At 38.9% G+C, this 15,179-nt stretch overlaps 1 protein-coding gene across 1 annotated transcript in view; it reads right to left on the bottom strand.

Annotated features, from left to right (window-relative positions):
• Positions 1-15,179, bottom strand: part of ZNF385D (zinc finger protein 385D) — a 955,616-nt gene that overhangs the window by 877,598 nt on the left and 62,839 nt on the right. The gene's annotated exons all lie outside the window — the stretch shown is intronic.

Genomic DNA, 15,179 nt, shown 5'->3' with positions numbered 1-15,179 from the left:
TGGTAGGTAGATACAAGATAAAGGTAGAAAACATAGTTTAGTGTTGTAAGAGAGCAAATGTTGATGATCAAGTGTGTGCCTGTAGATTATGTGTCAATCCAAGCTAGACAAGGGCAATGAAACATCCACGTATGCAGAAGATTTCTCTGAGAACAGAGGGGGTGAGGTTCTAAGCCTCACCTATGTTGATCTCCAATTTCTCAAATGATGGCCCCCCAGTGACTGTGCCTGTCTTAGGTTGTTCCTCCCTTGAGGAATCTTACCCGTCTCTGGCTAACCAGTCATCTTGCGGGGCCATACAGGGAAATGTGAAGTTGGTAAGTGAGAGAGAAGCCTTATTGTTTGAAAAGGTTAGCTTTTTACTTCTTTGCATATTTATGCCCTGTGGCTTCTATGCCCAGCATTTGTCTTGAGGTGTCTTTACCACTTGGAAGAATTATGATACTCGGTAAATTCGATATGTGGCACAAATTCTATTTAAGGGTTGTAATTAGGTAGGAAGAAGAAAAGCTATAGAAGTAGCAGGCGGAAGAAAACCTGGGAAGATTGATTATTTCTTTGACATATCTTCTTGTAGAGTAACTTCAGCATGGATAGGTTTTAAACTACTAATTAAATTGTGTGCACACATTAACATAATAGGAGTACAGTTATGTAACCAAAGCATACCTGTAATTAGCAGTCATCTCCAGTGAAACCAAGAAAACCAGTTAGGCACCTTAGGCATTTGTGAAAACTTATCTATGATATGGTGGATATTGTCCAACTGAACTTGAACAGTCTGAGAGAATTCAGATAAATTAAAACAACCCATTCCTGGGGACTGTTCACATCCCATATGTTCTTTTACCAGTAAATAGTCTGCGGTTGTAAGATTTTGGAGTGCTACAATTTGTACTTCTCCTAATTCTTGGTTGAGTTCCAACAGTATAGATACAGTCAAATTTGTTGTTTTACTGTAGGCACAGGCCAGCTTAGATATCTCCTTCTTCATTCCCATGGCAAGTCCAGGAACCGGTGGGAGGAGTGCATCTACACCTGTAGCAGCGCCTGGATCATTGTTGGGGTTTTTGATGATCATCTTCTGGCATGAGTCTTCCAGAGAGTGCTGATGTTGGAAGTTCTTTTTCATATCGTAACTTAGTTCATTTTCAGGGTAGCCAAATTAGGCTTTGATCATCTGTATAAACACAAACAGACCCTTTGCCTACACTTTTATCTGCCCTTTATATCATTGTGTAGAACTCATTGGAGGTCACCACGCAGGAACTGCTTTTTTCTTTTTTTTTTGTTATCATTAATCTACACTTACATGATGAATATTATTTTTACTAGGCTCTCCACTATACCACCTCCCCCCATATACTCCATTACAGACACTGTCAATTAGCATAGCAAAATGTTGTAGAATCACTACTTGTCTTCTCTGTGTTGTACAGCCCTCCCTTTCTCCAACCCCCCAAGCATGCTAATCTTAATACCCCTTTCCCCCCCCTTATCCCTCCCTACCCACCCATCCTCCCCAGTCCCTTTCCCTTTGGTACCTATTAGTCCATTCTTGAGTTCTGTGATTCTGCTGCTGTTTTTTTCCTTCAGTTTTTCCTTTGTTCTTATACTCCACAGATGAGTGAAATCATTTGGTATTTCTCTTTTTCCGCTTGGCTTGTTGCACTGAGCATAACACCCTCCAGCTCCATCTATATTGCTGCAAATGGTAGGATTTGCCCTTTTCTTATGGCTAAGTAATATTCCATTGTGTATATGTACCACATCTTCTTTATCCATTCATCTATGAATGGACATTTTAGTTGCTTCCAACTCTTGGCTATGGTAAATAGTGCTGCGATAAACATAGGGGTGCATTGGTCTTTCTCATACTTGATTGCTGCATTCTTAGGGTAAATTCCTAGGAGTGCAATTCCTGGGACAAATGGTAGGTCTGTTTTGACCATTTTGATGAACCTCCATACTGCTTTCCACAATGGTTGAACTAATTTACATTCCCACCAGCAGTGTAGGAGGGTTCCCCTTTCTCCACAGCCTCACCAACATTTGTTGTTGTTTGTCTTTTGGATGGCAGCCATCCTTACTGGTGTGAGGTGATACCTCATTGTAGTTTTAATTTGCATTTCTCTGATAATTAGCGATGTGGAGCATCTTTTCATGTGTCTGTTGGCCATTTGTATTTCTTTTTTGGAGAACCGTCTCTTCAGTTCCTCTGCCCATTTTTTAATTGGGTTATTTGTTTTTTGTTTGTTGAGGCGTGTGAGCTCTTTATATATTCTGGACGTCAAGCCTTTATCGGATCTGTCATTTTCAAATATATTCTCCCATACTGTAGGGTTCCATTTTGTTCTGTTGATGGTGTCTTTTGCTGTACAGAAGCTTTTCAGCTTAATATAGTCCCACTTGTTCATTTTTGCTGTTGTTTTCCTTGCCTGGGGAGATATGTTCGGGAAGGGGTCACTCATGTTTTTGTCTAAAAGTTTTTTGCCTATGTTTTTTTTCCAAGAGTTTAATGGTTTCATGACTTACATTCAGGACTTTGGTCCATTATGAGTTTACTTTTGTATATGGGGTTAGACAATGGTCCAGTTTCATTCTCCTACATGTAGCTGTCCAGTTATGCCAGCACCATCTGTTGAAGAGACTGTCATTTCGCCATTGTATGTCCATGGCTCCTTTATCAAATATCAATTGACCATATATGTCTGGGTTAATGTTTGGGTTCTCTAGTCTGTTCCATTGGTCTGTGGCTCTGTTCTTGTGCCAGTACCAAATTGTCTTGATTACTATGGCTTTATAGTAGAGCTTGAAGTTGGGGAGTGAGATCCCGCCTACTTTATTCTTCTTTCTCAGGATTGCTTTGGGTATTTGGGGTCTTTGGTGTTTCCATATGAATTTTTGAATTATTTGTTCCAGTTCATTGAAGAATGTTGCTGGTAGTTTCATAGGGATTGCATCAATTCTGTATATTGCTTTGGGCAGGATGGCCATTTTGACGATATTAATTCTTCCTAGCCACAAGCATGGGATGAGTTTCCATCTGTTAGTGTCCCCTTTAATTTCTCTTAAGAGTGACTTGTAGTTTTCAGAGTATAAGTCTTTCACTTCTTTGTTTAGGTTTATTCCTAGGTATTTTATTTTTTTGATGCAATTGTGAATGGAGTTGTTTTCCTGATTTCTCTTTCTGATGGTTCATTCTTAGTGTACAGGAAAGGCACAGATGTCTGTGTGTTGATTTTGCATCCTGCAACTTTGCTGTATTCCGATATCAGTTCTAGTAGTTTTGGGGTGGAATCTTTAGGGTTTTTTATGTACAGTATCATGTCATCTGCAAATAGTGACAATTTATCTTCTTCTTTACCAATCTGGATTCCTTGTATTTTTTTGTTTTGTCTGATTGCCATGGCTAGGACCTCCAGTACTATGTTAAATAACAGTGCGGAGAGTGGGCATCCCTGTCTAGTTTCCGATCTCAGAGGAAAAGCTTTCAGCTTCTCGCTGTTCAATATAATTTTCGCTGTGGGTTTATCACAGATGGACTTTATTATGTTGAGGTACTTGCCCTCTAATCCCATTTTGCTGAGAGTTTTTATCATGAATGGATGTTGAGCTTTGTCAAATGCTTTTTCAGCATCTATGGAGATGATCATGTGGTTTTTGTCTTTCTTTTTGTTGATGTGGTGGATGATGTTGATGGATTTTCGAATGTTGTACCATCCTTGCATCCCTGGGATGAATCCCACTTGGTCATGTTGTACGACCCTTTTGATGTATTTTTGAATTCAGTTTGCTAATATTTTGTTGAGTATTTTTGCATCTACGTTCATCAGAGATATTGGTCTGTAGTTTTCTTTTTTGGTGGGGTCTTTGCCTGGTTTTGGTATTAGGGTGATATTAGCTTCATATAATGAGTTTGGGAGTATCACCTTTTCTTCTAACTTTTGGAAAACTTTAAGGAGAATGGGTAGTATGTCTTCCCTGTATCTCTGATAAAATTCCTAGGTAAATCCATCTGGCCCGGGGGTTTTGTTCTTTGGTAGTTTTTGATTACCGCTTCAATTTCATTGCTGGTAATTGGTCTGTTTAGATTTTCTGTTTCTTTTTGGGTCAGTCTTGGGACGCTGTATTTTCCAAGGAAGTTGTCCATTTCTCATAGGTTTCCCAGCTTGTTAGCATATAGGTTTTCATAGTATTCTCTAATAATTCTTTGTATTTCTGTGGGGTACGTCGTGATTTTTCCTTTCTCGTTTCTGATACTGTTGATTTGTGTTGACTCTCTTTTCCTCTTAATAAGTCTGGCTAGAGGCTTATCTATTTTGTTTATTTTCTCAAAGAACCAGCTCTTGGTTTCATTGATTTTTGCTATTGTTTTATTCTTCTCAATTTTGTTTATTTCTTCTCTGATCTTTATTATGTCCCTCCTTCTGCTGACCTTAGGCCTCATTTGTTCTTCTTTTTCCAATTTCGATAATTGTGACATTAGACCATTCAATTGGGATTGTTCTTCCTTTTTTAAATATGCTTGGATTGCTATATACTTTCCTCTTAAGACTGCTTTTGCTGTGTCCCACAGTAGTTGGGGCTTAGTGTTGTTGTTGTCGTTTGTTTCCATATATTGCTGGATCTCCAGTTTGATTTGGTCATTGATCCATTGATTATTAGCAGCGTGTTGTTAAGTCTCCATGTGTCTGTGAGCCTTTTTGCTTTCTTTGTACAGTTTATTTCTAGTTTTATGCCTTTGTGGTCTGAAAAGTTGGTTGGTAGGATTTCAATCTTTTGGAATTTTCTGAGGCTCTTTTTGTGGCCTAGTATGTGGCCTATTCTGGAGAATGTTCCATGTGCACTTGAGAAGAATGTGTATCCTGTTGCTTTTGGATGTAGAGTTCTGTAGATGTCTATTAGGTCCATCTGTTCTAGTGCGTTGTTCAGTGCCTCTGTGTCCTTACTTATTTTCTGTCTGGTGGATCTGTCCTTTGGAGTGAGTTGTGTGTTGAAGTCTCCTAGAATGAACGCATTTTATTCTATTTCCTCCTTTATTTCTGTTAGTATTTGTTTCAGGTATGTTGGTGCTCCTGTATTAGGTGCATATATATTTATAATGGTTATATCCTCTTGTTGGACTGAGCCCTTTATCATTATGTAATGTCCTTCTTTGTCTTTTGTTACTTTCTTTAGTTTGAAGTCTGTTTTGTCTGATACCAGAATTGCAACGCCTGCTTTCTTCTCTCTGTTTTTTGCATGAAATATCTTTTTCCATCCCTTGACTTTAAGTCTGTGCATGTCTTTGGGTTTGAGGTGAGTTTTTTGTAAGCAGCATAAGGATGGATCTTGCTTTGTTATCCATTCTATTACTCTGTGTCTTTTGATTGGTGCATTCAGTCCATTTACATTTAGGGTGATTATTGAAAGGTATGTACTTATTGCCATTGCAGGATTAAAGTTTGTGGTTACCAATGGTTCAGGTTTAGCTTCTTTACTATCTTACTGTCTAACTTAACTCACTTGTTGAGCTATTATAAACGCGGTCTGATGATTCTTTATTTCTCTCCCTTCTTATTCCTCCTCCTCCCTTCTTCATATGTTGGGTGTTTTGTTCTATGCTCTTTTTAGGAGTGCTCCCATCTAGAGCAGTCCCTGTAGGATGCCCTGTAGAGGTGGTTTGTGGGAGGCAAATTCCCTCAACTTTTGCTTGTCTGGGAATTGTTTAATACCTCCTTCATATTTAAATAATATTCGTGCTGGATACAGTAGTCTTGGTTCGAGGCCCTTCTGTTTCATTGCATTAAGTATATCATGCCATTCTCTTCTGGCCTGTAGGGTTTCTGTTGAGAAGTCTGTTGATAGCCTGATGGGTTTTCCTTTATAGGTAACCTTTTTTTCTCTCTGGCTGCCTTTAATACTTTGTCCTCGTCTTTGATCTTTGCCATTTTAATTATTATGGTCTTGATGTTGCCCTCCTTAGATCCCTTGTCATGGGAGTTCTGTGTACCTCTGTGGTCCTAGAGGCTATTTCTTCCCCTAGTTTGGGGAAGTTTTCGGCAATTATTTCTTCAAAGACACTTTCTATCCCTTTTTCTCTCTTCTTCTTCTTCTGGTACCCCTATAATGCGGATATTGTTCCATTTTGATTGGTCACTCAGCTCTCTTAAAATTCTTTCATTCCTGGAGATCCTTTTATCTTTCTCTGCATCAGCTTCTCTGCGTTCCTGTTCTCTGTTTTCTAGTCCATTAATGGTCTCTTGCATCTCGTCCATTCTGTTTTGAAGTCCTTCCAGAGCTTGTTTTATTTCTGTATTCTCCTTCCTTAGTTCTTACATATTTCTCTGCAAGTCCATCAGCATGGTTATGACTTTTGTTTTGAATTCTTTTTCAGGAAGACTGGTTAAATCTATCTCCCCAGTTTCCTTCTCAGGGGAAGATGTAGCAGATGCCGAAGCTGTCTGGGTTAGTCTTGTCTGGATCATATTTTTTTGCCTTTTCATGTTGACAGGTGCTATTGACTGTCAGGTGGGAGGGCAAGACTTTTCACTTGCTACTGGCCTTTCTTTACTCTGACAACTGCGACCCCTAGTGGCTTGTGTTGGGTAATTGCGTGTAGGCTGTGTCTTTGTGTCTTGCCCGGCGGATATGGAGTGATCTCCCTTTCTGTGGGCGTGGTTTGCCTTAGGCTGTTTCTCTGCTTTTGCAGCACCCCAGGGGGTGGGGGGCTGTTTGGCTGTTTACCTCCGTGAGTGTTCTCAGAGCTGTTGCCCAGGGGGTTAGTGTGCCCGGTTTTCCCTGTAATTTTCAGCCACTGTTCTGTGACCTGTGTTGTTTCCGTCTAGCTGTTAAGCCCCTGTCCCTTTAAGACTTTCAAAAAGCACTCGCTTTTCTTTTTCACAGGGGCATCAGCTTCGGAACCCGCTCAGAGGTCTTGCTGCCCTATTTCCCTAGTTTCCAGCCCTCCACACATGCACTGTGTCTGCGCTCTGGTGCAAGTGGCTGGGGCTGGGTGTTTAGCAGTCCTGGGCTCCCTCTCCCTCCTGCCGGGAGCTGGGGGGAGGTGTGCTCGGGTCCCGCCAGGCCTGGGATTGTATCTTACCCCTTTCACCAGACGCTGGACTCTCATACATGTGGATGTAGTCTGGCTGTTGTCCTGTATCTTCTGGTCTCTCTTTTAGGATTAGTTGTATTTGTTGTATTTTCAAAAACATGTATGTTTTTGGGAGGAGATTCCCACTGTCCTACTCATGCCGCCATGTTCGCTCCGCCCCTGTACTCCCTCTTTTTAACTCTGTTCTCAGACACCCTACTGCTTTGTGGCATTAGAGGGTTGCAGAAGTTCAAACCTGGATTTTTTTCAGATCCCAGTCCTGTAGGAACAGTAGCATCTCTCTCTCAGTCACTCTAGCTCAGTGTTCTCAAGCCTTTTTCATAATCATTTCCCTAAAGAGAATTTTTAACACATTTTTCTTCTTTTTTTAAATTTCCCCCTGCCCCTGAAACTTAAGCAGTAAGACTTGTTATAGGTAGAATTGAGCATCTAGGTTGAGCTCTAGAAGGTCACAAACCATTGTAATATTTAATATTTTCTCACCCTCCCAAGAACCAATTTTCATCCACTTGGGGGCCATATCACCACACTGAGAATGCATGCTCTAGTTCAAGTCTGAATGGCCTCAGAGCTGAGAGGCTCTATGTCCCGTCTCTGAACCAGTCATCATGGCTGTTTGCTGACTGGCTAGGCCTGGATCATGTGCTCTCCTACAGGTGAGGATGGAGACAGCCCACATAAACAAAACAGGTGTTGGAAGGATTGTGCAACAAAGGGAAATTGACAATGTTATAATCAAGAGGAAGGTGAACTGAAGTAGACTAAGGGTTAAATAAATAAGCAAAAGTCCATCAGATCTAGGTGCTAAAGAAAGGCCTGTACATGCAAAGCTACCATGGGTAAGATTGAACAGGAAAAGGGAATGACTAAGGCAAATGCTCAGGTTATCGTGATGGGGGATATTCACAGCCAGGTGATGAAATCAGGTGCACACAGGAGACAAAGGAAAGGAGGAAAAGAAAGCAGAGCTGCACTGAAACAGAATCAATAGGACTCGGTGACCAGTTGATTATAGAGGATAAAGGGAAACCATCTTAGCCAAGTGAGTAGATGGCAATGCCTTTGATGAAGGGAGGTCAGTAGATGAAGGTTTCAGGGAAATAATGACTTGCTTATGGATGTTTTGATTGTCCTTAGAGATGATCATGAAGTAGTTGGAAATTCAGGTCTGGCTGTTGGGAGAGACCCTAAATAATTGTTTATAATAGGGAGAAGCTAATTTATAGACATATTTGAAACCTTGGAGGAGGGTGAGATATGCAGAGGACAGATTATGTAACATACAGAGCCCAAACGCAGAGCCCTGGGCACACACCATCTGGGAGCAGAAAAAGAAAATCCTAAGGGAAGAGGAGCTGGAGGAGTGGCATCAGCAGATCTCAGCATCAGGGCAGCCAGGGAGAAGAGAAACCCAACATGGACATTGTCCCATTGACAACAATGTGAAACACCACAAAAGTCTGGGCTAAGGCAGGGTGTTAAATGAAGTAAGCCTATGTTAACATGCTAGGCACACAAATGTGATTAAGCAGTGAGCCAAGAATGAGACATTTAAGAAACCAAAGGTAGATTTTTTTTCCCCCCAGGGAGTTAGATGATTAAAAGAAAGGAGAGTGACAGCATAGGACCTGGGTGCTTAGGAGTATTTGTTTTGGAGTTTTCCAGGCCTGGATTTGAGTCCCATTTTTGATATTTATTCAGATTCTCTAAAACTCAGTTTGCCCACCTGAAAATGGGACTAATCATATTATTTGCCACACAGGGTTATCATAATGATCAAATTTAGTAATTAATGTGAATTGTGCCACAGAATGTCAGTATACTGAGAGTGGCCACTGTGTGTGTCAATTTTTTTTTAACTGCAAGGAAGAATTCTGAGGAAGTTACAATACTGACAACGCTAAGCGAGGGGAATTACAGACATCGCAAGGCACAGACAGAAGCAGACAAAGGTTGTACTGAGTGCCCAAGTAGAAAGCAAGCTTGAGGTAAGCTGAAATGAAATTCTTTATCAGGTATAAGAGGCAAGACTGAGCAAACGGATGAAGAGGCAGGGAACATCTGACGTGGAAAGGAAAGACATGAAGAGTACACACATCACATTACCTTAATAAATCAATAAAGACTCAGAGGAGTTTGTCTCCAGAGTGAAGAGAGTTAGGTCAGAGGCTGGAGGTAAATGGAAAATTATGGAGCTAGACATGTGGAGAATAAACTAGGAGGCAAATTAAAGTTGAGCCTAAGTGTTTCTGATTGAGAGGGGAGCCAACATGAGTTAGTGCTAAGTGAATTGGTGGTCAAATAAATTGGCCCACTGCCTGACGTCTTTCAGCAATACTTGGAAGCAGCAAGGAGACACAGATATTAAGCAGCAGGAATTGTCCAAGACTGAGTATCAACAGCACAAGACTAAAAGGAAACAAATAATATTTGATCTAATCACAAAATCTTGAATGTTTGAAAGGAATCATAGCCTACTGGACTGAACGTTGTTGAAATAGGGAAGTACTGTATATGAAATAAAGATACACTGTGAAGTAAGACAATGATTAGGAAGCTCAAGCTCTTAATGAGAATAAAGATAAATTACATGAGAAGTAAGGGAAATGGAAATTTGGGAGCTTTCATCAGAAAAGAAATATTTAGAGGTTAAGTTCTCTAGAATGCATTTTTCAAAAGGTAGACTACTTTGCTTTTTAAAAGCATGAATATTTTCCTTATAAAGGCCCAAAGAGGTTACTTTACATGCCTGCAGTGCAGGCTTTTAGAAATTGTTCCATTTCAGAAATATGCAAAAAATTAGCACAAAGCAAAAGCTAAATCTATAACTATCATGCAGCTGCCTAATATAAACACCATGGAGAACAAATGTTGGTAAATAGCTTTTTTTAAGGCAATGTGTAGGGGGAGGCCAAACTACTTTTAACCTAATCTTTGCTATATATAAAGCAAAGACCTTTACAAAGTTTTGTCAGTTATCTGGGACATTAATTAAATTAGGTACACAGGTATTCTTTGATTCAAAAAGCTCTTTTGAATGGATATTCATGTGTAAAACAGACACAACAAATAACCCCTTAGAATAACATGCAATATTGAAATTTTTTACAATGAAAAGGACTTGCTAAAAATTCCAAAATTTGGACAAAATTAATGCAAATTACCTTTAAAAAAAAAGAAAGCAATACTGAAAATCTTTGGGGAATGTTATCAAATGACCACACTGGACACTAGGAATGATGTTCTTCAAATGCCTGGAACAAGGGATATCTCAATAAAATGCATACAAAATACTAACAGTAGGACTTCACCTCAGAGAGCTTTTAAGAATATGATAAAAGCCATGGGTCTTCTACTCCATGCAGAAAAAGAAAAGTGTAATCAAAATAAATGCAGATTTTTGCTTACAATGTCAGAGGATCTGCAGATATCCCTAGAGTCAGTTTGCGGGCTCTAGTTTGTGAATCCCTGAACACTGATTCACAATCTCCTGTGAAAGGCTACGCTCCCAGGAGGGAACTGGGTCCTGTCCTATGAAAAAAATCAACAAAATACACTAACTCAAAAGGACAAGAGCAGACTTGGGACCAAAAGACCACACAAGCACAAAACAGACAAAGCAGACAACTTCCCTGGATTTGGACATGAAGGAGTTGGTCTTGTGAGAAACACACTCACTAGTCTAAACTCAGTAAGTGGACATGGAGACAAAGAGAATAGCAGAGCGAGGCTTTCATGGAAGTCTTGCAAGATCGTGGTGCGTAGGCACAGCTGAGGCCGTTGGCACCAAGTATTTTTATTCCCCAGCACAGGAGCCCCTCCCCTGGTTCCTCATTGGCTGAGTACTACAGTTTACATTCTTTCCCAGATGTTGCCCAAGCAAGTTATGTCCATATTAGGCTTTCCCTTACATTTGTCTTAATTTCATCAGCAGGTTTAAAACTTCCTTCTTTTCCTAAATAGGCACAGCCCATTCCTTATCAATCCCCACCGACTCCCATTCTCAGCCTGAGCAACTTCCTGGAATGTTTTTTGCCATGTGGCCTTTTGTTAATACCTTACTGTTAAAACGTTTAAACCTCCTGGTGGGCATAAATCACATTTAGGTTTTATGCTTTTTCTAACAGTCTTACATCTTTCAGTTTCCGACATATTTTTTTTTAAATGACAGCATTTTAGGTACACATTTTTCTTTGAATACAGCTATTGCTATCTCATAGATTTTAATATGAAACATCTATTTACTGTTTACTATTTCAAGATGTTTCACAAGCAGAGCTGCCTTTGACCCTGGCAAAAGGAACCCCAGCCTGAGCACTATTTGGAGGATGCTTCACATAACAAAACATATGCACACAAATGTTTTTTGAAAGAGTACATGGGTGCTTCATGTGGGATCTGATGGTCAGCCAATCCTCAACATCCACTCTTGTCACTTAGATAGAGAAGACCCCAGGGAAAATGCTTCTGCCCATCTCCTAACCTATATCCCTCAAACTAAAGGTCACTCTTTTTAAATGTCATCAAGGCTTATGGGTTGTTCTGCAGAGATGAATATTCATTCCTTTAGAGCACAAAGAGGATTTGAATGGGATTAGTACACCAGGAAAGGGAAAAAAATTGATTTATCCTAAACCCTTCCTTTCAATTGTTACGAATGCAAGAAATTCTTGCCTATTCTTGCCTAAAGGATAATTTCCCTGGTATTCCCAGAATACTAGTATATACTAGAATGGAAAATTTTATTTTTATTAAAATATTTAATAGAATGAAATTAAGTTTTTAAAAACTGATTTTAAGATGTCAGCTTTCTTTAAAGAATGTTATTACTGGGTCCTTTAGTTTTAATAGATAAAATTAAATACTTTTAAAGGAAAGTTTTAATGCTCTTATGTATATTAATTTTTCAATTTTTAATATTTGCATGTAATCCTACTTTTAATGAAAACATTTAAATTTTGTTTGCTTTCACTGTAATTACTTTGTAACTGTCTCTTAGTATAACAAAAATTGATTTTAATTACATAATTAAACATCTTGTTGAAATTAAAGCAAGAAAAATCAATTTGTGGAACAACATAATTAATAAAACATGTTATGTGGTTTGGTACATAAGCTTCTGATTTTTAGAACTGTTTCACAAATTGTACTTTTTATAACTATTTAATATCACATTTCACTCTGTTGGAGTTCTTGACACTAAAATTCACCTTAACTGAGAGTAACACTGCTGATCCTTTTTTTTTGGCCACTTTTTCATTTTCAGGTATTTTGTCCAGCACTTCATTGTCAACTTTTTATTATCATCTTATTAAGTGTGTTCCATGTAATTAAGAAATATCCTGCTTTTAAACCTTTCTACAAGTCCCTACATTTTAATGCAAAAATTTGGGCTATTTTCTATCATGACTGATATTCTTTATCATACTCCTTTCAACTTGTTTTATTACGTATTTCCAGTACTGTTTCCTGAATTTTTTCCACTTTCTCTCACTTACCGGTGTTAACAATTCACGTGGTTTGTCACCCTTTCCGCTGCTATATAGGAAGATCTACTGTGCCTTTGAATTCCTCTAATGTGTCCATTTTCCTCTGAAGCCACAGTGCTTTTGAGTGCCTTACTACTACTTCCATTAATTTGCTTAAAAGATTATTCTCTCCCCCACCTATGCACGCTGACCATCCACTTCTTTTCCTTACTCTATTCCTCACACATCCCCAATGAAATGAGATCTTCAGAAAGCTTCCTCTCCCAACTCACAGCTTTCTCTTTTGTTTGTTGTTTATGGTCTTTTCTTAAATACTTTCTTCACAGAGGAACCTAGGATATATTCTTTGAATTCTTCATACCCAAGCAATTTACATCTTATATCATATGTGAATTGCTTATTATATTATATATATTTATATTTATATAAAAGTGTTTTCTTTCTTCTAAACAGAGGAAGGACATCTTGACTAGGTAGAGTAATAACATATTTCGTACAAAACAGTACTTTTCTCCCTGAAGCCTAGACACAATTACACTCTCCTCAGCCTCCCAGTGCTATGAAGAAGCACAATGAGTCTGTTTTTTGGGGGAAACTTGACTGAACTTTGCAAAATTTCATAAGGTTCGCCTTTAACCTGGGATGTCAGAAATTTTACCAGTCATGCCACCTGTTCTCACCAACCCAGTACTTTCTATCTGTTTTTTTGTTTTTCAGTTAGGCAATATTTTAGTTTATTATTTAATTTTTGCCTTTCCTTCCTCTGCTCCTTCTCTCCCACTGGATTACCATTATTTGCATATAAAATCTATTCAATATAGGCTCCAAATCTCTTGCAAGTATTATCTTTATGCTTTGCTTTTCCATTTGTCCTACAACTTACGTTTTTATTTCTTCTTCATTTCTTGCCTGAATTATTAACCTCAGAAAAAACACAGTTTAAGTTCTAGCCAGATATTATTCACGTATGTACTTTTTATTATTTTTATTCAGGTTGCCATCTATCTCTGCTAGCAGTCCTGGCTAGGTGCTGTGTTCATTCTGTTTTCTTTCTCATTTTTAGGGCACCTTAAATGGACTTCTGTCGTCCTGCTTTCTTTCACTGGGACCTGTAGGACAGTAGGACCACAGTCCTGGAAATGGTGGCAAGTGGCCTGTCTCTCCCTCCCTGCCAGAGAGTGTATAAGAGGCCCCTACACAGGATGCTCTTGGTCTTTCCGCACTCTGGAGGGGCAGGAAGAGCTCACTCAGCCTCATGGTGGCTTACAGGGAAGTCTGGTGCAAATATTCCAGGTTGCTGTCCATCATTCCCAACACCAGGGCCCACCAGTTCTGTGGGTCAAGCTCTTTCCATGCTGCAACCCTTTCTGAGTCTAGTCCAGGATTCCCTGTTGCTGGTTTATAGGGATATTCCTGGCTCATAACTGAGAAAACATTTCCCATCATCTCAGATACTCATAAGGCCGCACAGGGGTCAAGATACTAAGGAGATGAGAATGGGGAATGCAGCAGGAAGTGGGGGCATGCTGGGTCACAAGATCCCACTACCCTCCTTGACTTCTGATCACCAGCTGATAGCTCGTAATGCTTACACATTTCACTTTAACAACCATCTAGACTTGAAACCTCAAGAATACAAAACTGGGAGGACAGAGGGGGAGTCTGACGTGGAATTTACGTAAAGAACACTAAGTTCCTTATTTTCAAGGGAGGGGGATACTAAAAATACCATTTTATTCTTAAAGACTATTAACAATAGATATTCAAAAAGCAAAGCTAAAGCAAAAAATTCTATAAAACAATCTCATTTATGGATACAGATGCAAAATCACATATAAAACAATAAGTTTAATCTGTTGTCAATAAAAATAACAGGAGATAACTTTTACGATGTACTTACAATGAGTCAGGCAATGTGATAAGTGATGAATATGAATCTTCCCCCCAACTGTTTAGAGTTAATAAGATATATCCGTAAGGTGTCCATTTGCAAAATAAATACACAGAATTTACTGACTCTTTTGTATACGAAGAATAGGATTTATAACAGAAGTCAATTCACAGCAGCAACACACAGAAAATAAAACTAGAAATAACTAACAGAAATGTATACAACTTAGATGAAGAATATACAAATTTGCTGGCTAGTATAAAAGGAAATTAAAATGAAAAAATATTTCATGATCCTATGAGCAGTCTCAGTATTCTAAGATTTCAGTTCTTTCCAAATTATATACACATTTAGTACAACTCCAATCAAAATCTCAAAAGCATTTTCTTGTGGAATTTGACAAGCTAACTCTAAAGTGCACTTGGACAAGGAAATACAAAATACAACAAGACCATTTTGGAAAGAGAAATCTTTTACTATCTCTGCATGCCTTGATCTACACACCACACATGAAAACTCAGTTCTACTTCCCTTTTGACTTATTATTACCATTATCTACCCTGGGCATGAGATTAACAAAATGGTATTTTTAAAAATAATACAACATGGTAATTAAAAACAAATATCCTGGAGCAGGCCAGTTGCCTGAACTGGAATCTGAGTTTTACCACCTACCAGCTGTGTGACCTCGAGTAAATCA

The sequence above is a fragment of the Manis pentadactyla genome, chromosome 14 (genome assembly GCF_030020395.1).
Source record: "Manis pentadactyla isolate mManPen7 chromosome 14, mManPen7.hap1, whole genome shotgun sequence".
Classification (NCBI taxonomy): domain Eukaryota; kingdom Metazoa; phylum Chordata; class Mammalia; order Pholidota; family Manidae; genus Manis; species Manis pentadactyla.
Note: the sequence above shows the minus strand (reverse complement) of the source record. Positions and strands in the feature narration are given on the sequence as shown.